This window comes from Cuculus canorus, chromosome 5 (genome assembly GCF_017976375.1).
Source record: "Cuculus canorus isolate bCucCan1 chromosome 5, bCucCan1.pri, whole genome shotgun sequence".
Classification (NCBI taxonomy): domain Eukaryota; kingdom Metazoa; phylum Chordata; class Aves; order Cuculiformes; family Cuculidae; genus Cuculus; species Cuculus canorus.
Genome location: NC_071405.1, coordinates 31417589 through 31445520, shown reverse-complemented (window position 1 = coordinate 31445520; position 27932 = coordinate 31417589). Strand labels below are relative to the sequence as shown.

The 27932-nt window shown below is 40.3% G+C and overlaps 1 long non-coding RNA gene across 2 annotated transcripts; it reads left to right on the top strand.

Annotated features, from left to right (window-relative positions):
* Positions 1-2254: 2254 nt before the first annotated feature.
* LOC128852315 (uncharacterized) lies at positions 2255-27216 on the top strand. Of its 2 annotated transcripts, none has more exons than XR_008450068.1 (3): positions 2255-2385; positions 14033-14913; positions 27024-27216. It is a non-coding gene; the product is annotated as an uncharacterized LOC128852315 (long non-coding RNA). The 2 variants fall into 2 exon arrangements; XR_008450067.1 differs by lacking the exon at positions 27024-27216 and having other exon boundaries at positions 14033-14304; positions 14808-16661.
* Positions 27217-27932: the final 716 nt, after the last annotated feature.

Sequence of the window (27932 nt, the reverse complement as noted above, 5' to 3'; positions counted from 1 at the left end):
ACACTCTTTTTCTTGTTTGCATGGTTGTGTTTAGTTTCGTCTTTATTTAACCAGTCTTTGGTGAGTTATCACTGTTTAAATCCCATGAAAACACCTTAGGAATCCATTGCAGTTCAGCACAGGATTCTAGGCCTACACACTGCAGCTCTATTTGTACCTTACATGCATTTTAGTGGCTCTCCCAGCCCATCACAGCCTCTGCAACCCTTTCCACTGAACATTAGTACATTTTTGTCTCAATTTGAGAGGAAACAAAGTGCTGCAAATGACTTTTCCATGACTGAAGCACCAGATAAGGTTTTACAAACAGAAAAGTAAGCTACAGAACACCATCTATGTTACGCCCTCCTTCTAAAAAAAAAAAAAAACGGAAAAAGAAACAACCAGTTACTATAGGCTGTCCTACTTCTTTTGATGCGGCCCTACATTGCTTTGCAGTATTCACCTTCTTCCAAAAGTAACAATTAAAAATTATCTCTAGATCTTTTAAGATTAAGAAATTAAGAGAAGCAGCTGGTATTTTCCAGAGGATATTCCCAACCGAGCCATCAAGCAGGCTTTCTGCATATTTGAGTTCATATTTCTTCATACATGACCACTAAATTACAGCCATCTAACACAGATTACATATTACTAGACAAAAAAAAAAAAAAGCCACAATGAGCATTATTCCTCCTGTATCATTTACCACTGCCTCAGTGCACAGTCTGAGCACAGAAACAGCAGCATTTTGCTGTTGGTGGCACACTTTTGGAGGCTGTATTTGTAACTGAGGAGACTTCACGACTTGTACAGAAATTTACATTCACATCAAATTCCAAGATATTCCCAGGACGAACAATGGTTGACTCCAGTGTCCTTGACAAATATAAGCAACAGCATGTTTCTGCCAGGGTAAATTTCTCCCTGTGGCATTCTCTGCTTCCAATACTCAAGTGTTGTGCAGTCTGGCTTGTTAGCTATTAAAAGCAGAGCCAGGCAGGAAATTCAGAACTTCAGATTTTTATTATTTTTCCTCTTTTTGTAGTGAGATATTTGGAAATTGTCTGTCGAAAACAACAGAGTGAAAATAGATCCCAGCACAGTGCTTTGTTCTTTCTTGTTCACATTTTTGGTTTTAATCTAACATCTAGTTTTGCTTCTCTCTTCTTTTGACCAGCAAGTTCATGTGATCTTGAAAAAGTTTCAAAAGGAAAATTTCATGAAAACTTGCATGTGCCTGTGAAAAGAAACTTCAGTCAGTTTGCATTTTCATCAAAGCGTTCCTAACAGGCTCAAATTAATAGTCATCTTTCTTCCACTAGATGAAAAACTATTCTGTTGTATTTTTCGAACTTGTAGCACCGTTATATATATTTTGGATTTATGATGCTTTCGAAAACCTGAAGTACCATTCTGTTGTGATTTGTAGGTGATAAGCACAAAAGAACAAATTCAGGGGCTCCTGTAATGGCTTGTCAGCTGCAGGAAACTCTTCACTATGAACAAATCACATTTTATGTGTTCTTAGTATTAACTGCCAGCCAAATGTCAATGTAAGAGTTAAATTACCATTCTGTTGTGGGGTTTTTTTTCACTTAGATTTCAAGAATAAAAGTCAAGTTCAGACTATGCAAAGGTCAGTTGGCTTAAGTTTTTGTTAGAAACCAAGACAAGGCTGGATAAGGATCACTGGATTCAAGTGAATGTGGGCTGGCTTCTCTCACCGCTGACAATCTCTCCGCTAGTTTAGCTCTTGATTTGCAATTCTCTGCTAAAGACAGATTGAAGACACCCCCAAGCCCACATTGCAAACTATTGTTCTCCCAAGCCAGCAAAGAAAGCAAAACTTCAAAGCCTTATAAATCTGTTATTAGTTGGGAAGATAATGATAATCATGCATATTACAGAAGTGCCTGTGGGACAGCTATGATGTGGCCTTTATTGTTGTGAAGCAACAGATGGCCAAAGCCTTGGAAAGTCTGTAACCCAAAATGGCAGTGAGAAAAACCACATTGTTATTATAAACTTTCTTTAAAGTTGTCTCTGAGTTAAGAAGTAAATGAACCATTGCAGAAGTTCTGTCTGCACCAGGAGACTAGCACATACAGCTAGAAATAGATCCAGATTTTTTTTAAAAATCAAGTTTTTTTGAAAACATTTGTTTGCTGAGACAAAATGGATTAATAAAACCTGCCAGCTTTGATGAACTTTGGTCAAACTCAGTGCAAGGGTCCTGGCAGCCTGTCATTTTTGCATACATTCCAGAACAGAGAACAAAATGCTCCAGGCTACCTCCTCAATGCTGTCTGCTGATGGAACAGTCACACCAAGGACATGGATGATATCCCTCATTCGAATCAGTGAAGCTACTCTTACCAATCTTGCTTTGATGCTTCAGGGCTCGTGAGTAATTTTTATTTTTAACTTCAGTCTAATTCAAAATGCAAAGAGGAAGCATTCATTTTCTATGCATCCTAACCATGAACTTTGTTGAAGAGGTTGAGTGTGCAGCCACTTTTTTTCTGACTCCGATGGAAAAAAATATCCCTGTAATGGCAAAACTTCAGCCAATGTTTGCTTACCATCAATGAATCAAAATAGACACGAGAAAATGTTGTGACTCTTCTTAAACAAAGCCATTCTTATAAAAGAACTTAGAAATCAAAAAATCTAAAACACTATTGGCATTTGTAGTTTCCATCTAGAGGGAAATCCAGTGCTTGGACTCTGGCTAACCTGTATTTTTTCCACAACAGCTTAAAGCAACATGCTTCATTTGAAATACAGGAGGATGTTTTTCTCTGTCTGTAAGAGATGTGAGGTACCTGGGTTAGAATAAAGATTATCTTGGCCAGAAAAAAAGGAGGAATTCTGACAGCAAGGGGCTGAAGATGAACAGGACTGTGCTATGTTTCCTGGTTTGTTTATAAGTCTTACTATCAGTCATCAGTGCCTGAAGCAAGAGGAAGTGTGGGTTTCAACCAGCTCTATTAAGTGTAGATTGAGTTACTCCCCATTGTTGATGTTAGATGTGGATCATTTAATACACTCTGCAGAAACTGTAAAGATCATGTGGCTAGAGCAAGTTAGCCCAGCAACAAGTTCTCTTGATGGCTTAGTGTTCTCTCTTTTATTACGAAGCACTGGAACATGTCCTAGTGGCTGCATTAGTGGTTCCACTAATGTTTCTGTCAGAAAAGAAGTAACTAGTGCTGTAGGCTGCAGGTATTTTGGATGGTACAGTCAATAGTTGGAGATGACACACAGATGATACCAAGTTTGTCTGCAAAAATGCTTAGAACCAGTCAATGACAAATAAAAAAGAATAAATCTGTTCATCAATGGTTTTGCCTGCAGATTAAGAAATTTAACTGTTCAGACTAGAGATCAGGTTTACAACTGGTATTCTCTGTCATGGCTTGAATGACTCAAGTAAATATGTCATAGATTAATTTGCAGATCTCCTGTTACAATAGGTCCATCTCCTCTCCTCCAAACCCGGCTAAAAACATGTGAAAACAAACAGTTTGAATTAGAACAAAAAACATGCTTTTTCTTAGAAGAAACAAAGATACTTTACACTTCTTCCTCTTCTTCATTTAGATACCACTGTACTGGCATTGTTTGTGTTCCAAATTCTTCTGTCCAAAGAGTGACAGAGGTACAATCAAGGTCGCCTCTGCAGCAAAGAAATAATAAAGATGGGGGTAAGTGGGAAGTTAAAGACTGTTCAGTGGCTATTGCAGGGAACAGGATATGGGTTTAGTCACTGCAGGGGAACAAGAAGTCTCATGGATGCTATTTTGTATGTGCTTGTGATAATGCCATTGTCTTTTGGCAAAGGAGATGAAAAAAAGGTATGTGACCTTGATCCCCAACAGGGAGTTCAATTCTCCCAGCACAGTGTTCTGATATATCACATATGGTATGCACTTTACAAAATTTCAGGTAGGTCTTCATTCAGATTCATTTTTTCTGCTCAATACAAGGTTAATCTTAGCTTAGTTCCCACCTCCACGTGTATGAGATCTACTTGTTGTTATTGATTAGTCTAAGAAAACATACTGTCCAGAGATAAGTGCAACAAATAGTAGGGTTCCAGCCCTACCATCTAATAAGTTCCCAGATGCTCAAAAATAGTAGAAAAATCATTGTTTTGCACTGTGGTTTCCTTTTCTGGTGGAAAATTACATCAAATAATCATTGTCATGTGACATGGAAAATTCCACCTGCAGTACATGTGTTGTATTACTGCAGAAGAGGGTAATCCCACATATTGTTTACGGAGACAGACAGCTTGCTTATTCAACATTGGCTAGAGCTGGCCAACCAGCCTTAAAATAAAACTATGTATGAAACTCTTGTGGAAAGCAATATGATTTACTATCAGAAATATCAGTTTATTCAATAGATTCAGCTAAATCTTCCAAATACAGCCTGCAGTTTGATTAATGGAAGAAGCTAAAGAGCTGTGCTTAAGTTGGGATACAGCATATTGCTGGTCACTTATTTTTGATGGACAAAACTCTTACATTTTTCTTTATGACTGTCCCATAAAATGCTCCTAGACAGGAATTTTTTTCTCACCATTATTATCCAACCCTCTTCCTATTGCTTAAGACTCTCTTTATTCTCTTCTCATCCATTCAAAACTTTTAGCTGTAAATCTCCTCTGGTGGCTCTCTTCACTTGGCCACATACCTTTTATTTGATATTTCAAGACCACATGAAAGGGAGGTTATCTCACCATTTTTTATTTATTTACTTAGCATTTTTGAGAAGAAACTCCAGAGGCTCAAGGTGTTAGAGCATTTTTCAGATTAAACCATAAAATAACCTCTACATGCTGCAAAGGTCAGGACAAGAGCAAGCTAATCTTGAAATCTCCAATACCCTGGTGCAGCATTGATAACCTGGACTTAATAAATAAAAATGTCTTGAAAAAGAGAAATCAAGGTTGATGGGAACCATTACTTGTGAGGTCTGGAAAAACTAAGTTCACACAATGCAGCTTGCTCAGGCCTTATGGGAAGCAGCCAGCTGAGGAACTTTATACAGAGTCCACCTACAAATGGCACAGCGGCTTAAAGTACCCTTCTTTAAAAAGCATTCTGCTATGTGTTCGGCATGCAGAGGAGGGTACTTCAACAACTATGGCACTTAATGACATGGTTTAGTGGTAGACGTGTCAGTTTTAGCTTTACAGTTGGACTTGATGATCTTAATAAAGATGTCTTTCAATGTAAACAACTATGTGATTCTGTATGTATGTGGACTCTCTGTGGCAATCATTTCAGCTAACCACGCAGGCTACCTACAAACACCCACCAAAAATATGTCTCATGGAGCAGGTTTATTTTCTCCATTTTTGACAACTCAGAAAGAATCAGTCTTCTGGCATGCCCATCCATATACCAAAGCGGGGTTGAAAGGTGGTGATGTCTCACATTTGGGGACTGGAGCCATTTTTTAGTCTTATTACAAGATATTTGCTGCAGCTAGAATTTTCTTCTGCAGCCAGTCAAGCACAGAGCAGGTCCCTGGGTGGCAGCCAAGATACCATTAACACAAAAAAAATCTAATCATTTCAGTTTTTCATATGTTTTCCTCTGCATGCCTGCATTTTAAATTTTGCTGAAGTCTCACCTTACCCTTTGGACTCTGTTGATGGGCTTCTGGACTGATGCAAAGCCCAAACATTGACAGGGTCCAGCAGCTCAGGGAGGTTGGATTCAAGCAGATTGCTCAGTGCCCCAATAGAGCCAGTTTGGTCTATGACAGGCTGGTTGCTTCTAGATGTTGAGAGGAGGAACCTGGAGTGTGCTGGAGTGGAACCTATTCTGGAAGGGAAAAATGTGTCTAGCTACTTAATGCCACAAGCTCTCCTCCCAGCTCCACTGCAGCCTTCTCCATAGCCAAAGCACCTCTTGAGGCAGAAAAACTTAGCTTTGCCTCCACCCCTGTAAAACTTAGGTCAAATTTTGCCCTAAGATTACCAACAGGAGCACAGAAGGCATCTACTGAAGTTGAATTGCAGGTCAAGACATTATCTGGCATTCCTCCAGCACTGATCTTTGGTCAGCTTGATTAACTCTGAGCAATTCTGTTTGTAGATGGCTAGTCAGTCAGCTGTAGATGCAGAAGGAGGTTATCTTTGTGCAATTGCTTTCAAGGTCCAGCAACAGAATCTTCTGGTGCTGAGTCATTGATTACCCTAAATCAGCAGTGATCAGAGTGATCTGATTCCTACACACAGTTCACCCTGGTTTAACTAGTTAAACATTTCTTATTATCTGCTGGCAGCTGATAATTCATTCCTAACATACCTGTCTCTGAAAGATCATTTTAATAGCTATGGTGCCAAGCTCCAGTCAAAATGCAGAAAGGACAAAGCATCTGGGCTCCAAATGTTCATCTCTTGAAAATTACCTTTTCAAGTTTTTCAGTATTTCTACCTGGAAGTCGAAATGCTGGTGTTTTCTTCATAAGTGAAGATGTTGGATATTTAGGAAGGTTAAAAAGGTGAAGGACACAGAAAATATCTCCATGCAATATCACACAAAGAACCTATGGCTGCAATCAGTTTACTCTAAGAGCCTAATGGCAAGGCTTTGTACTGTGTGTTTTTTCTTCCTTGACTGTGCTATCAAGTGCTATGTGAGGTGTAAATACTTGGAGTCTGACTCAGTGCTCTTTACTCTGTTCAACAGAAGCAGCAGGAATGCTGTCCTAGTTTAGAATTTCAGACTGGATTTCAAAAAGTTGAGCTTGCTGCTGCTAGCTGATTACTCAGTACTAACTCTGCAGTTCTCCCTGTTAAAAAAGCTAAGCACTGAGACCCACTGCACAAGCATGAAAGAATGACAGAAAGCAAATTTCTTTGTGGTCTCTGTTGCCATAGAAAACACAATTCTGTATTGCATTGGGTGTTGTTGCAAGCCAGGTCTCAAAATCCACACTTAGTACCCCTCAAACTCACCCTTGGAGGATCTAATTGGAAAGGAAGAACCCAGTAACACTACAAACCTTTATGCAAGTCCCATTCCGGGAAGAGTGGGCACTAGCATGATAGCACCATCTTCAATAGCAGGGATTAATATAAAAGCATAGGGTAGAGCTGTCTTTTCAAATTAATATTTCATTCATAAGTGCCCTTTAGCACACTACATCACAGAACAGAGATGACATTTCCATCCCATTTAAATGTGCTGCACTCTTCTAATCAGGATGTGTTGTGTTGATGTTTCTGCCTGGTAATACAACCTGGCCTACTGCAACGATCTCATTTGTAATATCTTGCCATCCCAATGGTGATCTGTAGAGCTTTACAAACAGGACAGTATTGATAAGGAAGGACTACCTGGTAAATGTGTCATGTTTCAAACACAGCTGAAATATGAAATGTAGCAGGGATTAGGAACAGCTTTTAACTACTGTTTACACATCGAGAAAAGAATTTTGTATTGATTTATGATCTCATTCATCCTTTGTTCTTCATAGCATGAACAGTGATGCCAGAGATTACTGCATTCCCCTATTATACTGCACACTTCAGGCCAGCATTCCCTTCATTGTGATGGGTTTTGGAGCTGTACAGAAGAGAACATAAGTGACGCTGGTTAACTTGGACCATACTCTGATGCTGTTGCCAGAAGAAAATTAATTCCAGTTTCACCAGTTATCCCAACTCAGTATACTGTAAAAAGAATCATCAGCTATGTTTAGACCATAACCCTTGGAAGATTTTAGTGGTTTGCATTGGAATTTGGAAACAGCCTGGGAACTAGTTTAGTGCAAGGTGGAGTGAGGCTTGTGCATTAGCTGGATTTGCATGAAGACTAATGGACCCACATTGGACTGTTTGGCTTTTTGCTCATCAGTCAGACTTAGTCACAGCTTCAGCACTGTATTGAGCTCCAGGCAGAAGGTCAAGGATGACTGTAAACAAGAAGATACTTAGCATATGTAGTAAAGCTGTTTTGAGACGTTGTGGATCCACTGCATCTAAGCATGTTTCAGTGACTGGAGATAGACAAGGAGGCTTAGAGCTTTCAGATATGCAAGTGCCTCACATTGTTGATGTTTCAAATGGGTTATGAGTTTCTTGAACAACCTGCCCAAACATGTTCATCTCTTTGAGACTGGATAGGAGGTCCTACATAGTGGTCAATCATTTGTAAGAAAATACATTGGGTGCTATTAAATGCAAATAAAGAGCTAATATAGTCCTTCCCCTCTGCTAGTCCACAACTTTGACTACTGCATACAGCAGACAGCCCTCATGTTCTCTCCTACAATCATTGCCTATATTATCAAGTGGACACTTGGCCCTAAAGAAACCCCACAGCCTTCTCTCCAGAAACGGAAGACCAAGTAGGGGAAAACACAAAGGGGTCAGATGATGTCAGGAGACAAAGAAATAACTACAGGGAAAAGTTGCAGGGGTCATTTGTTTTAAACTAAACAGAAAACCATCAGGACACACAGATCAGAATGATCAAATATTTCTCCTTATCCCTGCACGTGTACAGAGAGTTGGTGGATGCTGACCAGACACTGGCCTTGGTGCAGCTTTAGCCTAACCTTCTGTGGCCTTTTTTGTGTTCTTTTTGAAAAATGAGGGGATATACTAATCAGAGAAACTGGTATGTTAAGAATGGCTGGTTTCCTACTAGCATCATTAGTACACAGGTCAAAAGGAAATTATGAGACACGCTTCAGATCTTTAGGAAACTCTCTGGTCTTCAGCACTCCGACCTTGTCTTCCCTCTGTCTTCTCCAGTGGATAATACAGTATGCCAGTGAATGAGTAGGAGGGAAGAAAGAATTAACCCTAAAACACAAGCCAAAATACAACATTAAAGGAAAAATATGCAGCATTCAGAAAAAACATTTTTTATTATTGCAACAGAAGAAAATTCTACAAAGTCAAAGATAGTAAAAAGAACAAGACATGGTTTGGTGTAACCAGTTTCTGGTTAGAATTTCTACATCTGTTTGGCAGCAAGTATAATGAACACAACTATTTGAGCTTCTATAACTGACATTTTTGAAGGTTGGTAGGGAATATGAGAGTAAATGTTTGGCCATTCACTCATGAATTTATTTGCCAGAAAGCTAGTATTGAATCAGCTCAGACCCTCTGGAACGTCTACCGGGGACAGAATCTCCTTCGTTCTGACCGAAATATACTAAATGAGGGAATTAAAAACCTTTGTATACTCAGATTTTCATTGAAAATTTGCACCATATATATACAAAATTTTGTATTTGGAGCCTGCTACATAGGTTTGATGAAGCAGACCTGAAATCGGTGAGCCAATATATCAAGTTCTTGGGTTTTTAATTGAGTTCCTCTTATGATATATAAAATCTTAGTGGTTTTACTCAGAAACAGATCTTATTTAAGAGTTCACACCTATTCATCTGCCTTCCAACCTTAAGTTGTCCAGACAGAAGTGCTCCTAGGGTAAGACCACAAGCTGGGTCACTAGAACAATATTTTATAAGTGTTTTGGAACAGTATAGAAAGGTCTTTTCCTGAGTGCAGTAAAGAGAAGAGGGGTAGATGTCTGGTCCAGTTGTGAGATCATTTTGGTGAGTCTCGAAAGATCTGGGTTGCACTCAAAATCCCTTTTGGTAAGACACTACACTTTTTCAAGTTTCATTTTTTTCCTTCTATAGTGTTAGACATGCCTCAATAACCTAACTGGAAACAGCAAAAATAACATCTCAGTAAAAAAGGAGGGCTTAAGCAAGAAGTCAGTAGCTCTCATCTTCCCGTAGCAGTTTCTAGCAGCACACTGGGCTGCTGTTTACCAGTGGCTTACAGTATTATTTAGGAACTAAGACCAAAGCCTGTGTTTGCTCACTTTGTCAGAACAAAGATTTATAGTGCATGTTCTTCCACTAGAGTGAAAGAGTCAAGACTACCCTACAGAAACTGAATTTCCCTTCAGGGTTTTGAATCCAAGTACATCCTGACCTTACTCAATGTCTGACAAAAATATTGCTTGTGGTGCTTTGTTTCTATGACATGCCTTGAGAAATGCTGTTAAAAAATTAACACTTCAGGCTGTGTAGATAGCTACACCTCTTAATTTTTGGATTATAGCTATTGGAAGAGTTCACTTTTGTATTCCATTTACCTTCTTCTATGAATAACCAGAATCCTGAAAGCTGTTGGATTTTTTATGAACAAATAAATTATTTTTTTCCAAACTCACACCTTATATTTTGTCACCTGGTCTTTCTGGAGGGTTACCTTACTCAACTGCAATAGTAGACAAGTGATATCTTGTTAGTCCAGAAGATTTATACATAGGTTACAGGAAAGCACAAGAGAGTTCTTGCCCTCTTGATTTTTATTGGTATGCATTTTCTTGAAAGTAATTTTTCATCCATCATTGTTGCAGCTTATAGCCATTTTTTTTTCCTAGTTTAAAGTATAATGAATTGCTTGACTCCCCCTTATCACAAACATATTTCTAGGAATGTGCAGGAAAATTTTGAGCTTACACCGAAGCAACTGAATAAATGCCAGAGCTGAGGACAGTTTCCAGTTTGAGGGGAGTTCTGATCTGATCAGTCATGGTAATTCCATTACATACTGTAGGTGGACAGTAGACAACAAAGTTAAGCACTATATGGTGCTGAACTAATATTCATTCATATCTTGATTGCTCAGATAGAACATGTTGGTGGGGGTTCTTTCTGGACAGTATTGGTGAAATAGCATCTTCAGTGTCAAAACACCCTCTATTTTCAACAGGGCCAAGATTTTTTTGAGTCTTCTTGCATGGAACATGAACTTTGACGAAAACGAAAATATCATTAGAGTTACAGTCACATTCTTCCACCTGGGGCAAAGGTACAAAGAATTTCCTGGCCATAGATAATTCCAGGAAGATTTATAAGTAGTTCACAAGTCTCCAGAAGTTGTAAGTGGGCTTTTTACTTTCAATAGTCAAGCCTCAGGTCATTAGACTCGGATTAGTCTTATATCATAAAGGAAAAACACCCTTAACAACCTGCATGGATTTACTAAATCAATGAGAGCAGTGAGCACATCACTTTTCCACCACAGGGATAAGCGCAATAGCTTCCACAATCTATTTCACTTTCAGGCTAAATTCTGGTTTGCATCTCATGAGGATAAAGCCGGTATAACTCCAGTGAATACAACAAAGCAATTCCAGATTTACTAGGGTGCTATGGAGATTCTGGTCCTCTGGTTTTATTGTTGAGACATATGAGGACAAAGACAGTGCGTTCACCATCGAATGGAAAACTGGAGCGCAATAGTTATTGGTCTTTAAATATTGGGCTTCCTCCTGAAACAGTAAACAGAAGGAAGCTCTATGAGAATTATATAAAGCGCATCAATTACATAGAACTTGACAGTTGCCTCATAAATCAGAGTCATCTGTTCATACCACACAGGTTATCTAAGTCCCCTCCCACTTGTGACATTTTTTAACTGATACTCAGAAGCGCTGAGAGACCCCAACCACAATAAAAGAGAGCAGAGAACATCAATAGGGGACATCGTACAAACTATGAGTAGTTTAAAATTTTGGGTGGAGGGAAGGTAGAAAACAAGAACTCTACACTTGTGCTTGCCCTAGAAAAAATGTAGAAAAGGAAAATGGCACTAGAAAAATAGAGACAGTAGAAAAAAAGAGAGTAAAAGCCCTCAAAAGCAAATAGAGATTGATGAAAGAAAATCAAAAGAAGGGAAAATTCTATTTGGGCCTATTTTATCTACTGAACATTATTTCAAGAGCAAGTATATGAGGCAATCCATATTCTTAAGCAAAAAAGAAAATCATTCCACTGCAATCTAGATAATTTCCCACTCCATTTGATGATATAATGCGCCAAGAGCAAAAAGCTCTAAATCATCTAGCAGTCTCACATTTCAGCAAAAAGGAATAAACTTTATTCTAAACTGTTTGGTTCTCAGAACTAATGCCTTTTACAGCCCCTAATAGGAATTCTTTACATACTACATTCCTCCCACATGGTGGTGGAGGGGGAAGTGCCAAATAAGTCCTTCACACAGGTGTAGCTGGTCTAACAAGGCTGGGCTCATTCGTACAACAAAGCGGTTTCTCTTTTCCAGAGACCTCCCTGGAACCTCTTCAATCATCATGGACATAAGCAAGTAAAAGGAAACAGAGATCATGTTAAATACATCTAGCTATGCTAAGCAACTGTTTTTAACATCAGTATGCCCTTCTCCTGCAGTAGCAAGTTGCTGTTCTGTGTGTGTTTCCCCCCTTTGAAGAGTGCTAAATCCATCCAGAAAGCTGTTATCAAAAAATACCCAAGGGAAGTGTGATGGAGAGTTTCTCCTCACTGATTTCTCTTCTAACATTGTTTCCTTCCTTCCTCCCCTCTCCACCCTGAGGACTCAATCCTCAGCCCATTGATGTCAGTGGAAAAACTCACACTGACCTCATGCAGCTTTGGATCATGCTTCCATCCCTGGGCCATTTGTTTTTATAAATGAGCTAACAGTAGCACTAAAATATCCTGTCAGTGGAGCTCTGAAAGTGCCATCCACAGCCCTAATGGCTGGTGTGAGTTTTCAATGGAACTGCATCGTTTGAATCCAAGATAATATTTTATCTTCAATATACCACCATTATGAATTCATTTGACATTCAATGTACAGTGATAACAATGAATTTGCTGGATATTGAATGTCACATACTTTCACAAGTACAGCATTTCATTGTAATGCACAGCAGCACTAGTTAGTACCAGGGTTTTTCCAGAATCCTCTCTTCATGCCCCCACTTCCTCCAGGAGAACAACAAATACTCCTTAACAATGCCTAAGACAAATAAAATTATACTTCGCTTTTGGAAAGAAATATGATCTACAGGCAAGTCTCTAGTAAGCTGAACATCAGTATTTTCTGGGACAAAGCATGAATTTTCACACAGAGGCTTTTTTTAACTATAAAATGGATGGCCTGGGATATTAATCAGGGGTTGTTTTGTTTTGTTTTGCTTTGCAGATCCTTTTTTTTAATTTCCTTAATTGATTCCAGAGTGCAAAAGGAAATAACCTTGCTTCAAGCCATCCTGCACTAAAAAATTAAAAGATGTAAAGATGTTAATTTGCAGGGTGGCCAGACTAGTTTTAAAATGAGCATTAGAGCTGCTTGCTGAATATTTCAGGAAGTGAGGGACAACATGGATTTGTTCACTGCATTTGTTCAGGCCAGATCCTACCTCTGTTTCTTACATGGGTTATCCACAGGAGATGGACAGGCCACACTGCAAGAGTGTAGTGTGCTGGGCTGTATCCCACTGCTGGCAGAGTGAGGGGCTGGGAAGTGAGGAAGGGATGGATTCCCCCCACGCCAGAGCAAGAAGAGGCATGGAGTATTCATCCTGCATTAGGGAGAGGCAGTGGCAGGGAGGGAGGAAGGGGTGACAGCCTTCTTAGACCTCTGATCAAACTTGCACCTTTGTGAGGAGTATGTCACCTTTGAAAAATCTCTGCCAGACTTCACCCCATCTCTTCAACTTGGTCCATTAGTTGGATTCCTCAGTCCAGAGAAATTCATAACTGAGCACATGGCTTTTTTTTTTTTATATAGCGAAGATGCACCCATGCAAGTGCTTCACTGGATGAGTGAACCTATGCTACTTATCTGTAATTTTTGAGAGATGGTCTGCCAGCCAACAGCTGGTCCCATTTCTACAGTTGTGCAGAAGCCTTGAAGAGAGAGAAATATATACATGGATGTATCTTTTATTGTAGAAGGAATGATCACCATGTAAATGGATTTTTTTCTAACTTTTTCCATTCCTTCAGCAAGAAGAAAATAATATTGAGTGACCAAATATGACAAGGCTGGATTGAGAAAGACTCCTTGACGGGTGTGTGGAAGCCCGAGGCATAAGAGTGCCCTGCAATTAGCACGTTTTCATGTGGTTTACTGTAACATAAGTGTGCCAATCCTGTCTTTATTTAAAAGCTCTTGGAGCCGCAAATTTTGACGCTGTTTCTTCATCTTTATGTTTGCTTGCAGATATTCTAATTTTCATCTGAGAGTACAGAGGCTGTTTCCAAAGCAAGGTGCCCTTCAGTTAAAATACAGAAGCATGATGAATATATTAAACAGCGAAACGAGTAAGACAGCAACTGTAACTTGTGCAGCTACTGCTACATCACACAGACTTGTACAGAAAGAGTTGAATCTACACAATTATTTGCAATGAATTTGCTCCAGAAAACCAATCAGCATCTTGAGTGAAAGAGAACCCGGGGGAAAAATTGCTCATCTCAGATAAAATAATGAAGGTAATAATCAGTGGGATAAAGCAAAATGGGTGGCAAGACCTGCTTGTTCAATATTAGCTCTTCAGACCCTTAGAACAATATAAAAGAACTGCATCCTAAATGAAACACTGTTATGTCACCTGTCATGGATGTTTAATCATGTCTGGACAGCGTTATTGTTTCCTACTTATCTCCTAGTTCTAATATTTTATCCTCAGTACCGAATATGGCCTTTCAGGCAGCAGTCTACTTATGGTAGTCTCAGAGAATGCTAGCTTAGGAATAAGAAAATCTGAAATCTGTGTTCATCATACTTAACAATAGGTGTGACTTTTCTATAGCCAGATCTTATACCACAGAAGGCCAAGAAAAAATTTCACCATAATTAGATCCTGTTGACGAAATGTTGCAGACAAAAAGTCTCTATTCATGGGGATGAAGTAGTCTTGCCTCAGATATTTATATGCCACTTTTTAATGAGACGCTGAATGATGATTTACTAATCTCTGTGTTGCTTTTTGTAGTGCAAATACACCAGTAGGTTCAGACATGTAAACAGATAAAAGACAAATAGAAGAAGCAATGATCAATCCAAGTAGATGTGTGTTTTTAATGAAGAATTACAAAAAGGTAAGTGATTCTAGACAACACACAAAAGGCAAAGGTTTAGATCAAACTATATGAATAAATGGTGACTTGAAAGATTTCAAAGCAAAGCATGGGGATGTCCCAGGAGGGCTTATGTGTTTTACCTGTCTATTCATACAATTGCCTGTAGATCAAATCAAATATTTCACTTGTTGATTCCATGCAGTGACGGAGCACAGACAGACAGTTTTTGATGTGTCAGCATGTCAGTGGTGAGACAACAGGCACATGATGTTGCACTCATGAAGAGCCTTACTTCATGTGCTTCATGCTTTGCTGCTTTGGCAGTATTGGAATAGCAGGAAGTAGCTATGCAACCTGGCTAATACAATTACCAGCTTTGAAGAAACCCAGTCTGTGAACAAGATGAGTGCAAAATCAAAGATCCAAATCACAATGATGCCTCAATTGTGTGTAACAATTTCCCTTCCCAAAGCACCTAATAAAGAAAGAGCATGGACTCTGTCATGCACCATTTAAAGGAACGTGACTGCTTAACAGCACATAGCAACTCTGCCCAGGAGCTTTGGATCAGAAAAGACGATGGCTAGCCTACCCAGTTGGACAGTCGAAAAGGCAGTAATCTTTCAATATGCAATGTGAAGAAGATTTCCATTCTTACACTGTCACAAAAAGTGCAGTTTTGTGCTTTGTGAACACCAGTTGCTGTGGCTTGAATTTTACATCTTTGCTGATGGTAATCCCAGAAAGCCAAACCTGTTAACTCTATAATGGAGAGGATGCTTAATTTTATTTTAGAGGAAAAAAAAGAGCAACGCTTACTGAATTAGCTATATCATTTCTTCTAGCAATTTAGAAGCCTTATGGACACTGACTTTCTAGTTATGAGATGTGACATGATAACTTCAAGTCAGGTGCTGCTTATAATCAGATGGAATTTTATCATTAATCTAAAACATTCAGCTATATTTATTGCTTCTCGTAATAAAACTAAAAATTTCATACATATTCCACCTATATGTGTTCATGAACTGCCTGAGCACACAAAACCAGGAATCTTTCATTTTCATCAAATGCTGTTATGTACGTTGTGACATTTTAACTCCGCAATTGAGCTCTTTTAGTTTCCTAGAAAGAAAATCCATCATAAGCTATGTGTCATCATTTCAACACTTTACTTCCTGTCCTTTAACATAACGCTTACTCTTGTAAGTCAAAAGTCATGTTTGGCCTCATGCAATCTCTAAACTCAGAAGCTCTCTGGAGAATTAAAACACTTAGGAGGGAAGATGTGAAATTTGGGTTGAACCTTTCTCTTAAAGAAGCTGGAAGAAACCTAAAGGCACAAGAAGCCAGACTGTTGTGAGAAAAATGAAAACATGACTTTGTGTTATTGCAATATTTTAATATTTTCCTGGATTTTTTCCTGTACAATCAAAAAGCATATTAACTCACATGTCTAAATGAAAATCTTTCTAGCTTGGCCTCATTTCCTCCCACACTGTTTATTTCTGCAATCTTGCTTGTGCACACATCCCTTCATTCTTTTCACTGTTACTTTTCCTTTAAGGAGCCTTGTTTCAAAAGAATCTGCAGTGTGCTCATTCAACCATTGCCTTCATAATGTCTGATTAAGTGTTATTACATCACTCTAAAACTAACATTAAATCCCAAACTAAATCTTTGGTGGTTTGGGGTTTTTGTGTGTATATGTTTTCTTTCAGCAGCTAATGACAAGCCTTGGATTATCTGAAACATGCCTCCCTTTCTCTACCCCAGTCACATCCCAAACAACCAACCACCAATAAGTAATTATTCTGCATTGGATCCAGTTCTGCTACATCCAAACCTAAGTTTTGTAACTCTCTTATGCTGTTACTGATACGATTATTGAAGTCCTGTTGGACTTAAAAGAGTTGACTCTCTCCAAAATCTCTCTTCAATTTTTTTGTGGAGTTCAGTAGTTTCTTGCACAGCCTCCCCTTAGCCACCTGTGCAATACAATCATCTTCCATGGAGCTGTCTGTAACTTCTGTCAGCTTCTCACATTGCTGTCTGTCATGTCCAGCAATTTCTCATGTTTATGTCCAGCAGTTTTCCACACTCTGTTCAGTTAGCTAACCCTCAGCTCAGTCAGCACCTGGTCATCTCCCTGCAGCCCTAACACTTTTCTTGCAGTTCTTCTTGCAGCAGCCAAAGAGTTGTCTTCCAAATTCCTCTTACATTCGTCACTGTGCATCAAACTCAATGAGATTGTGTGGGTTTGCATTAAGCTGACAAATGCTTTCTTCATTAAGTTTTGTCACAGTGATGTTTTCCTTTTAAAAAAAAAATAAATCTTGTTTTGGTGGATAAATCACCCTAATCTATTAACAAAAAAAACCCAAACATACTTGTAATGCTGATTTCCCTACCATACGGACAACTTGATTTAAAATCTAATAAAACAGAATACCTTTCAGTTCTTGTTCCCTGTTGCACAGCAATTTTCAGTTTTTCATTTTCACTTTGGGATGCTGTATTATTTTTGCCTTCAAGCCCTATGTTGGTAAGATGAGGGAAAGAAGAGGGATTTAATTTGGTTTCATCATGGTTTCAGTTTTCACTAATTCATATGCTGGGTTTACTCACAAGGGAGCACTCTGCTGCACAAAAGCAACAGCTGCTGAGCCACCAAACTCCTGCTTAAAACTAATATCAGATACAATATGCAAGACTTCATTGTTAAATTACAGGGTCATTGCAAAAAAAAAATATAGATAGAGTCTATGCTACCAATATGGGACATGTTCTGCATTGCACTGATTCACTTATTGCCCCAACCCGCACTGAGATCTTGTGCCAGATTCCTTCACCCTAGCCTTTCCCCAAATGGCACTTCCAGCACAGATTTCTTGTCCTCACTGTTCTTCATCTTTTGCTGCCTTTTCACCTACAAAACCTCCTCCCAAAATCCAGGCATAGCACAAAGGGCTGAAGGAAAATGACACAGCACAGCCCGGGGGAAACTACCCCCAGAAAGGATGCGTTCATCCAAAATCCAGTGCTCGCTCTGGTCCATGCTCTGTCCTTGACCGTGTTCAGGACTGGTATGGGCAGCCTAAAACTATATTGGGCAGCACACTAATGACTTATCAAGGACAAATATGGGTGCGTAGAGGTAGTCGTAGTAATTAGGGACTTAGAAATCATCCTTCCCTTTTTCAACTCTTTTTTTTTTTTTTTGACAAAATATCAGTTCTGAATATGTCATATTCTTATAGTTTGGTGCAGACTGATGATTTGGTTCCTTTCTCTACGAAGTAGATCCTTGGTAGTAGGAGGTGTCAATATTAACAGAAAAAACAGAGAGAAGTGAGTAGATTGCATCATACCACTAGTGAGGATAGGAAGAAAAAAAGGGAAAGGAAAATTATGTACCTTAGTATATACGTTGGTTTACCATTAGTCATTGCAGCTAGAAAATCACTTAGTAAATAGTTGGGGGGAAGGGAGAAATGGGGGAAAAACCCAGGAAAAGTGCGATGGCAGTAAGTGACAGTTTGTCAATTCTGTGTGCAAATGCTGAGGCAATGAACAGATCCCCTCACCTACTGCAACATATTGCACAGCATAAGATATTTTGATCCAATTATTTTTTTGTCAGCAGCTGACCAGTCACCATGCAAATTTCTCAATCTTATGCCAAGTATATTTATCAGTTCAATATTATAGTACATTCTTTCTGAGCTTAACAGCATCAGCAAAGTAAAGAATGCAAATAATGTTCCTGAACTAGCAATAGCAGCAGCCAGGTAGATCACTGCCTCTTCCCATTTAAACTGAATATTTGTGTGTTGAATTTTAAATATAGTTTTCCTATCACTTTTCGATAAATTCATTTATTTTTCTCACTCAAATTGTTTTGAGCAGTGACAACAAAATGTTGATGTTATAGGGACTGTCTTATTTCCAGCCACAGATAATTTAAGAATGACCCAGTCAGGTCATGCAAACTTCAGCTGGCCAAAGAAGTCACCATTTTGTCAAGAGGTAATAATGTTGAAGCTAATCTGTTTGCCAGCTGACCTCTGTTTATCATTGTGTACCAACTGAGCCATAAGCTGAAAGTAGGCCTAGGGAAGAGATTGAAAAAAACAACTCAGAACCCCGTACCTTGCAGGACACTAAAATCATCATATGTAATTAATATTAACATTGCCATGGTTCAATTGCAAAGCACAGGGTCTTGCCTATATCCTGTCCATTCTACCAATCTTAGAACCACAGGGATTTTCTGGAGATTTAAATCCAGATCTTCAGGAAACACAAGAACTGAAGTGGTTTGTCAGCCACCAGCAAGTACATGTCTAGTTATGTGCATGATAACTGGATGTTCTACCTGAAACTTTTCCTTTCTTTTCCATTTTTGTGTTCTCCTTCTGTCAATTGTATGTTGGTATTAAGATCAGAATCACCCTACCTTCTCCTGTCACTGCTTTTTTGCCCATTTAGTTTCAAGTAATTACAAATAAAACAACGCTCAAAGTAAAAAACACAGTTAGAAAACTATACATTCCCTGAAACACTCTTATTGTCCCCAGGAAAATGGAAGAAGGCAGTAAAGTTATCTAGGAGGGCATTGCCCATATTGCCAATAGAGCCAGAAGAGTCCATCAATTCGGTCATGGGAGGTGGGAGAAGAAGAGGAAGGAGTGTGCCTTATCTGGCAGTGAGGGCAGTCTTTGATACCTCGCGGAAGAAACAGAATTTGCAGAGTAATGACTGAGCCTGAAATGGGAAGACTACAATGCAATGGCTTTCAGTATACAGAGTTCACGTTTCCTTTGCAGTCAAAGGTGTGGTTAAGGCATTAGTAGCATTAACAACCATTGTGCTGTTTCTGAAGGTTCCACAATGGATGATGCAGGAAAACTCACTCATTTTTTATCCTCTGCCAGAAAATTTTCAGGGCTCTGGGCATAAAAAGGAATGGGAAGTTATTAAGTTAAGTCATATCTGGCAGGGATGAAAGCATGCTGGAACATTGCAGACTTGCAGGAGACACTGGGAACTTCCTTAAGCAACAAGGCAATGTTCAAACCACTGCCATCTAGTTGTCACTCCTGTGGTACCTGAGGTGCAAGATGAAGATAGCTCTGAAAAGCCTACTGATGAAATCACTTTTCTCCGCAGGCAATCATAACCTTGTCTTCCTAACTGAAGTGATGGTCATGTTCTCAGTTGATACAAATTGACATAAATACATGCTATTATAGATATGTATATCAGCCATGACCTTGCTTCAGCATTGTTTGATTGAACGACAATATTCTTTCATGTTTGTGGGTTGCAAATGAATCAGTGGCTGCTTCAAATTCATCCATAAAAAAGATTATTTGAGATGCATTTGTGTAGTGGTACTTAGGGGTCATCCTGGAACCTGAGGCAAAGCTAAGCACTGCCTTTGGTGGAAGTTCTTGCCAGAATGGAGATCAAAGCAATTGTCTTTTTACATTGATTTTAAAACAACATTTTGAAATGTTAAAGTCTTTGAATTCTAGACACAATAGTAAATACGTGGTTTGAATAACTTCAAAGAGATTATTTCCTTGGAACCTAATAAAATCCTACATAGTTTACAAAACAAAACCCAGGTTATTTGGAGGCAGGAAAATTCATTTTGGTTACATTTCCAATAGATTAAGTTTAGCAGGATTAAAATTACTACGTTGGAATAATTCAAATGGAACTCTTTGGCATTGCCTTATCTTTATTTAACTTCACTGTTTTATCAGCTGTGTCCTGTTTTCTGCTTCATTGACAACTCTGTTCACACCTAATCAGATAACATTAAATTCTGGATTGGAGATTCATCCAACAAAAGCTTACATGGGGGTGGCTCTATGTGCTTTGCATCATTAAGATTTTTTCAGCATTTACATGCTGTTTTGTAGTTAGGAGAGATTTTAAGATTTTACATTTCTTTTTTAAAAATCTCCCTCGGTAATGACAGCCACGTACAGAACCTGGCAAAGGGATTCTTGAAATAGGGAAATTCAGGCTGCTGACTTTATCATGTTCCACTAAAAAGGTGTATGTCTAAAATCAGTAGAAGAGGTTTCAAAAAGGCAGTGGGTCACATTTAGAAATCAAAGATTTGATAGACTCCACAAAAGTGGATTTTAGTTTAATCTTGCACATTTACAGACTCCTAAACTAGAAATAAATCTTTCCAGACACTTGTCCCATAAAATGCATCCCCAAGCAATGTCACTGAATTGCACATACGTGAGTAATTTCTTTAATGAGTCACATGTGAAAAAAAGTCTATTTCTAAAAATACGTGCTTTATTTTCCAGCTATACAAAGGAAACCACAAATGTTTGTGTGTGGAAATTATAAACCTCTTTTTTTCATTGAGGATATTCTTTAAATTTCACCACAGTTTTTACTAGGGTAAACTTCTAGAGCTGCTTGATTCTCTCATACACCTTACAGCATTTTCAAGCCCAATGTCACCAGGAGTGCAGGACAGTGAAATATGATTACAAAGTCCATGTTTCATGATCAGCACACATGGTTTGAAGAAATTTGGAGTAAGAGAAACACAGGCTCACAATGCCCTTATCTAAAACCTAATGAAATCCATAGAAAAACCTTCATCAGCTAGGGAGGTCCTGGGTACATGGTAGGATCTTGCTGTTTTCCCTGAGACAGTCCTGATCAGAATTTCTCTCTCTTTTTCTCTTCCACCCTCATACCTTACTGCCAGTAATCTGCAAACAAGATTGTTATCCCTTAACTTTGGTTGTCCTAACATGAACCGTCTCCATCAACTTGGCTACCTCGGAGTTCCTTATATATAAAAAGAAAATCATAGAATCATAGAATCACTAGGTTGGAAAAGACCTCTTGGATCATCGAGTCCAGCCATTCCTATCAACCACTAAATCATGTCCCCGAGCACCTCATCTACGCCTCCAGGGATGGTGACTCAACCACCTCCCTGGGCAGCCTCTGCCAGTGCCTGATGACTCTTTCTGTGAATTTTTTTTTTTCTGGTGTCCAGTCTAACCTCCCCTGGCAGAGCTTGAGGCCATTCCCCCTCATCCTGTCCCCTGTCACTTGGGAGAAGAGGACAGCTCCCTTGTCTCTACAATCTCCTTTCAGGTAGTTGTAGAGAGCAATAAGGTCTCCCCTCAGCCTCCTCTTCTCCGGGCTAAATAACCCCAGTACTCTCACAGGACTTGTTCTCCAGCCCCTTCACCAGCTTCGTTGCTCTTCTCTGGTCACACTCCAGAGCCTCAACATCCTTCTTGTGGTGAGGGGCCCAGAACTGAACACAGTACTCAAGGTGCGGTCTCACCAGTGCCGAGTACAGAGGGAGAATAACCTCCCTGGACCTGCTGGCCACACTGTTTCTGATACAAGCCAAAATGCCATTGGCTTTCTTGGCCACCTGGGCACACTGCTGGCTCATGTTCAGTCAACACCCCCAGCTTCTTCTCCTCTAGGCAGCTTTCTAGCTACTCTTCCCCCAGTCTGTAGCATTGCATAGGGTTGCTGTGCCCCAAGTGCAGGACCTGGCTTTTGACCTTGTTAAACCTCATGCCATTGGTCTCAGCCCAGCGGTTCAGCCTGTTCAGATCCTTTTGCAGAGCCTTCCTACCCTCCAGCAGATCCACATTTCCACCCAGCTTAGTGTCATCCACAAAGTTGCTGAGGGTGCATTTGATCCCCTCATCCAGGTCACTGATAAAGACATTGAACAGGGCTGGACCCAGTACCGAGCCCTGGGGAACCCCACTTGTAACTGGCCTCCAGCTGGAGTTAACCCATTTCCCACTTTCCGGGCCCGGCCATCCAACCAGTTTTCAACCCAGGAGAGTGTGCGCCTGTCCAGGCCAGAGGCAGACGGTTTCTGAAGAAGAATGCTGTGAGAAACTGTGTCAAAGGCTTTACTGAAGTCCAAGAAGACTACATCCACAGCCTTTCCCTCATCCAGTAGTCGAGTCACTTTGTCATAGAAGGCAGTCAGGTTAGTTTGGCAAGACCTGCCTTTCTTGAACCTGTGTTGACTGGGCCTGATCACCTGGTTCTCTTGCATGTGCTCTATGATAGCATTCAAGATCACCTGTTCCATGACTTTCCCTGGCACTGAGGTCAGACTGGCAGGCCTGTAGTTTGCTGGATCCTCCCTCCAACCCTTCTTGTAGATGGGCACAACATCAGCCCATCCTGTCCAGTGGAACTTCTCCAGTCAGGCAGGACTGCTCAAAGATGATGGAAAGAGATTTGGCAAGCCCCTCCAGGTGCTGGTGAAGATAGCCTTCAGGTTCCTGCCTCAGTCAGACACATATGACCTAACGGTGCTGCCCTCCACACGCTACTGCAGGCACAAGCTGACTGATGATTCCAAGACAGCCCTCTCCATTGAGCTCGTTATGGTGGTGCAGGAAGGCAGTTCGGATACACTGGTGACCATAGAGTAGGAAGAGGTCAGTGTTACCAGTAACATGAGGTGGCTGAAGAACTGCGCTGTGGCAGAGATGCATTTCTTCAGGCTCACAAGCAGACATGTCCTGCTTGACAGCTTCCACCTCAAATGCCTACAGCTCTGCACATGCATCCTGCTGGGTACAAGCTTTTCCACCTGTGACCTGAAAGCCACTCTGATGTACCTCCACCCTCCCAGTACAGCTGGCCAAGATAGCACTGGCCCTTGAATCCTGCCTGGTACTGCCCTAAATGAAGAATCAGCAGCAGGAACTGAGGGGAAGTGGTCATCAACTCCAGACACTGCCCGGTGCAGGAATGATGGAGCAGATGTTCACGGTGGACATGTAAAGACAAACTTCTCTACTCATATTTGTGTTTTTAGCCTTCTCTGTGGTGCCTGGTTCAATGACAAGGGAGGTGTAGGAGGAAGCAGTGCTCCCTCCTCTTGCCTGCTCTCATGGCCTGGATCCATGAGCCACACACTCACGTCCCGGCTTAATTGGGAGGGGTTGGTGGTTCATTTATCCATGCGGTGATCTGGAGGCAAACAAGATCACTTCCAGGTTGAAAATCAAAAGCAATCTTTATTCTGGCTTAGGCAAATATAAACAAATCAAAATACTGGGGTTCACAGCCAAGACATTGGGGTCCAACTTCCCAAAGTTATAGAAACAGATTTCAACCTGTTCAGATCACAATCTGATCCCTGAATACAGCCAAGGTCACTCAGATTCAACCCAACACAGGCACCGTAAGTTAACAGGAGAGACAGAGAGAAAGAGAGCAAAGGGAAAGGGAAAGAAATGAGTACATCGATGAGCAGTGGCTGTTCCTCGGGAACACATGGTCACTGTGGCATCTTCTTCCAGGGGTGGTCCAGGCCGGTCTGATCGAAGTGATGGGTGAGGGAGAGCATGGGAGTGAGGGCAAGAGAGACAGAGCGAGAGAGAGAGTGAGTTCTTTTATAAAGCCCATCCGACCCCCACCAGCACGTGTTGGGCCGCTTTTGCCACATGTCTCTCAGGAGGGACTAGCCTGACATTCCAGTGGGTGGAGGAAGGGAAGGGGCAGCGCCCGCCGCTGCATCACCTCCCTCTGCAGCAGCAGCTCTGGACCTTGCACTCAGCCAAGCCAGGGCGAGTGGTGCTTATTTCTGCACTTGCCCTCCACTGAACCCACCACGCAGAGGAGGCACTCGGGCAATATCCCAAGCTCGGAACTTGGGGAGGTCTGCTGCTGCAGCACCTCTCTAGTCATTGCTACAAAACAAACACACAAGTGGCCAGACTTCAGACAAAATGTTTAAGGCAAAGAAAGAAGCATAGTCGGGCTTTACACCCTCGATGGACTGTGGCTGCCATGGAGCAGGCCTTGACATTTTTGAAGGAACTTATGCACACAAAGTGCAAGAGCACTCCTCACACGCTTATGGGGCACAGACTTGCCTTACAAATAGAACTTGCAAGAAGGTACGTGGAGCGTGCCCACCACCCCAGCCTGGACATCTGCCAGACCACATGTTCCTGAAGAATTCCTGATGGAGTTACTGCTGGATGGACCAAGTGTTCCCGAGGAACTGTCATACCTCTTTGGACTGGGGACCCTTTTTTTTAACCCCTTCTCCCCATCTACTACTTACTTTTTTCTCTCTCTTTCTTTCTTACTTATATTACTGTGCCTACTTTGTCTTTCCCAGCACTGTGTTTTGCAGCCTTGCTATGCTCGGGATGTCAGACTGTAATCTGACCGGATTGTATCTTGTTCTGACCGATTCCCTCAGTAGCTGTCCCAAGGCCCTAAAATCTCTTTTAATCCCACTTGAGCTTCTTACTGCTGCTTCACTCCTTCTTATGTGGAGCAGTAGTAAAGGGTAATAGTCTGTAGATCTCACAAGGCTGGGAAATTTCCTGGCCACATCCCTTACCTGGACTCCTGGGAGACATCAGACTTCCCTGTGAGTGAGGTCTACTCAACATATCGGACCTTCGGTCCCCTTCAATAGACAGTCTCCTACAACTATGCCTCTTCTGTGGGTCCTTGTGGCAGTTGTGGCAATGCACCTTTTATGCCATTTCAGTCTCTGACCCTACTCTGATGCAGAGGCATCTTCCTCCGTGTTTTCATCTGGTCTGTCCTCTGCATAGAGAGCCTCAAATCTGTTGTGAAGCGACGCCTGAGGTGTGTGGGCAAGGAGGGGGTTGATTTTCTGCCCCATAAAAAATCACACCAAGGGGATCCCTGGTCCTTTGGGGTGATTTTGCTGCAGGCCTGAGTGACACGACAATATGGGCCAAATCCCATGGCAGAACACAGAGAATTGCATATCCATAATTATTAATGGGAAAACATTAAGGTTCTGCTGCACAAAAAGTGCACCTGTTTGCACCAGACCTGATTCTTGTCATCAACTGGTTACCACATCTCTCTCATTCTTCTGTATTCAGTATTAAGCAACTACAGAACATAGGAACTGACAGGAGTATAATGAAATACTCGACTGATACTACAACACAGTTGGTCCCTAACTTAGTTCGTTTTAATTAAAATTTGTTACTGTGACAGTAACCTCACTGTGTACAACTAGACCAAGCATAAATTACAAATGATTTACTACTTTGATAAATAAACATTAAATGTATGTCAGGGCCTCTTGCTATCAAGTATGAAGTAATTCCTGCAATAAAAATGTAAAAATCTTTTAATTAGAAAATTAATTAGTATCTATCGAAAACAAAATGCTTTGTGTTTCTAATGTTGAAATTATAAAAGTGCCCAATGAACCAATATTAAAAAAACAGCATGCAATATCTGGAAGAGTTGAAACCTGAAAAAGAACAGTTTAATTTACAAAAAAATACTGCACTTAATAAAAGAAGGATCAGGTTGCAAATCAAAGGCTCATAACCACGTTTCTAACTCCATACAGTTCACTGGTTTTCAGTGTTTGAGTCTTTATTTATTTCTTATGAGATGTCTATTATACAGTCTAGACATGAGCCTGTTCCACACTTTGTTCAAAATTCACATTTACATGTATATTTTTAAAATATCAGGATTAGCTTAGGGATTGCTTATCTTTTGATTCTTGCAATATCCTGGGGCTCCAGTATGTCCAGGCACTCCTGCATATGCTAAGCTTTTAGAAGTTGCAGTCAATGGGGCTAACCACATACTCAAAGCTGACACTGACCAAAAGCAGTAAGTCATAGTTTTAACTCTGTGTAGCCAAAAGAGGTTGATTAGCTTCAGCAGAACTCAGTCTTACACCAGAACAAAGTTGAATATGTATCATTTGCTTGGACAGATGGGAAATTTTAGAGGTTTGTTTACTATGGGGATGTTGTTAATCTCGTGAAAAATATTCTTGCAGATTTGGGAAATAAAATTTCCAAAATGAAAGGGTAATTTATTCATTTTTTTTTGGGAAGTAACTTTGAAACAAAAAATTCCCTAAAACAAGGGTAGAGGTTTTGTTTCCTTGGGAATGCACTGAATAAAAGCAGGAGCTACATGTTTCTGCTGATATACCTTGCACCCTATCTGCCAAAATCCTTGTTATATCTATACCTGATCTTCCTTTGATCAGACACTGTCACCCTTAGATCAAGCATTTCAAAAAAACCCAGACCTAGACTGTCTTTTGATTTCAGTGGCATATGCATTCTTAAGATTACATCACAAGAGGAAGAGATAGCCTTCGACAGAGAAATCTTAACTTGGATACCTGACACTTCCCAGAAGCATTAGACACAGAATTTCAAGTTTGTTTCCAGAATGATTTGGACTCAGGTCTTGCATATCCCAGGTAAGTGCAGTGATCTCTGCCCTACAGGCAAGTGATGGATGATACAGGGAGCAGTTTAAGGTGAATCTTCTTCATGCCAAAATGCATAGCTGGATCTTGGAAATCTTCTTTGCATATACTTTCCTTAAACTTATTATTTTTGAGAAACTTTTTGATGAATAAGTACTCTTTCAAAACAAAAGAATAAAACCCAAACAAAAATCATACCATTCCCATCAAATTTTAGTGAGATCTAAGGATTCTGGATCTTAAGAATTTGTAGAGTTATCTTCTCCAAAACATTGACAGCACCCCAATGTATTGTCTGGATTTAGTACTATCTAAATAGGAATGTAGTACTTGGTTTGTTTCTTTGATTACTTCTTTTGAAATAAATTCCGCCATCTATATTTCTGACAGGAAAGGCAGCCCAAGGTGTTCTATATTCCTTTGCCGTAAGCAAAAAGAAGAAAAGAATTCCTAGTTTCCTCTATTCCAGGAAAAGGATGGCTTTCCTGAAAAGATGATTTCTTTTCCATGTAAAACCTGTTTTCCTAGCAATTCTACTCTAGGCAGATTGAAACAGACTTCTTGTTTCTGACAAAGGCATCTGCTAGAGGGTTACACTTGGGGTCCAGAACTCAGCTGTTCTAAAATGAAAGATTATTACATCAACCCAGTGGACAACCTGTAATTGCCTTGCTTTATTTCAGCTGGAAATTTTTATGTTATGATGCTGACTTCTTATTAGTCTACTACAAATAAGCCCTCGTTA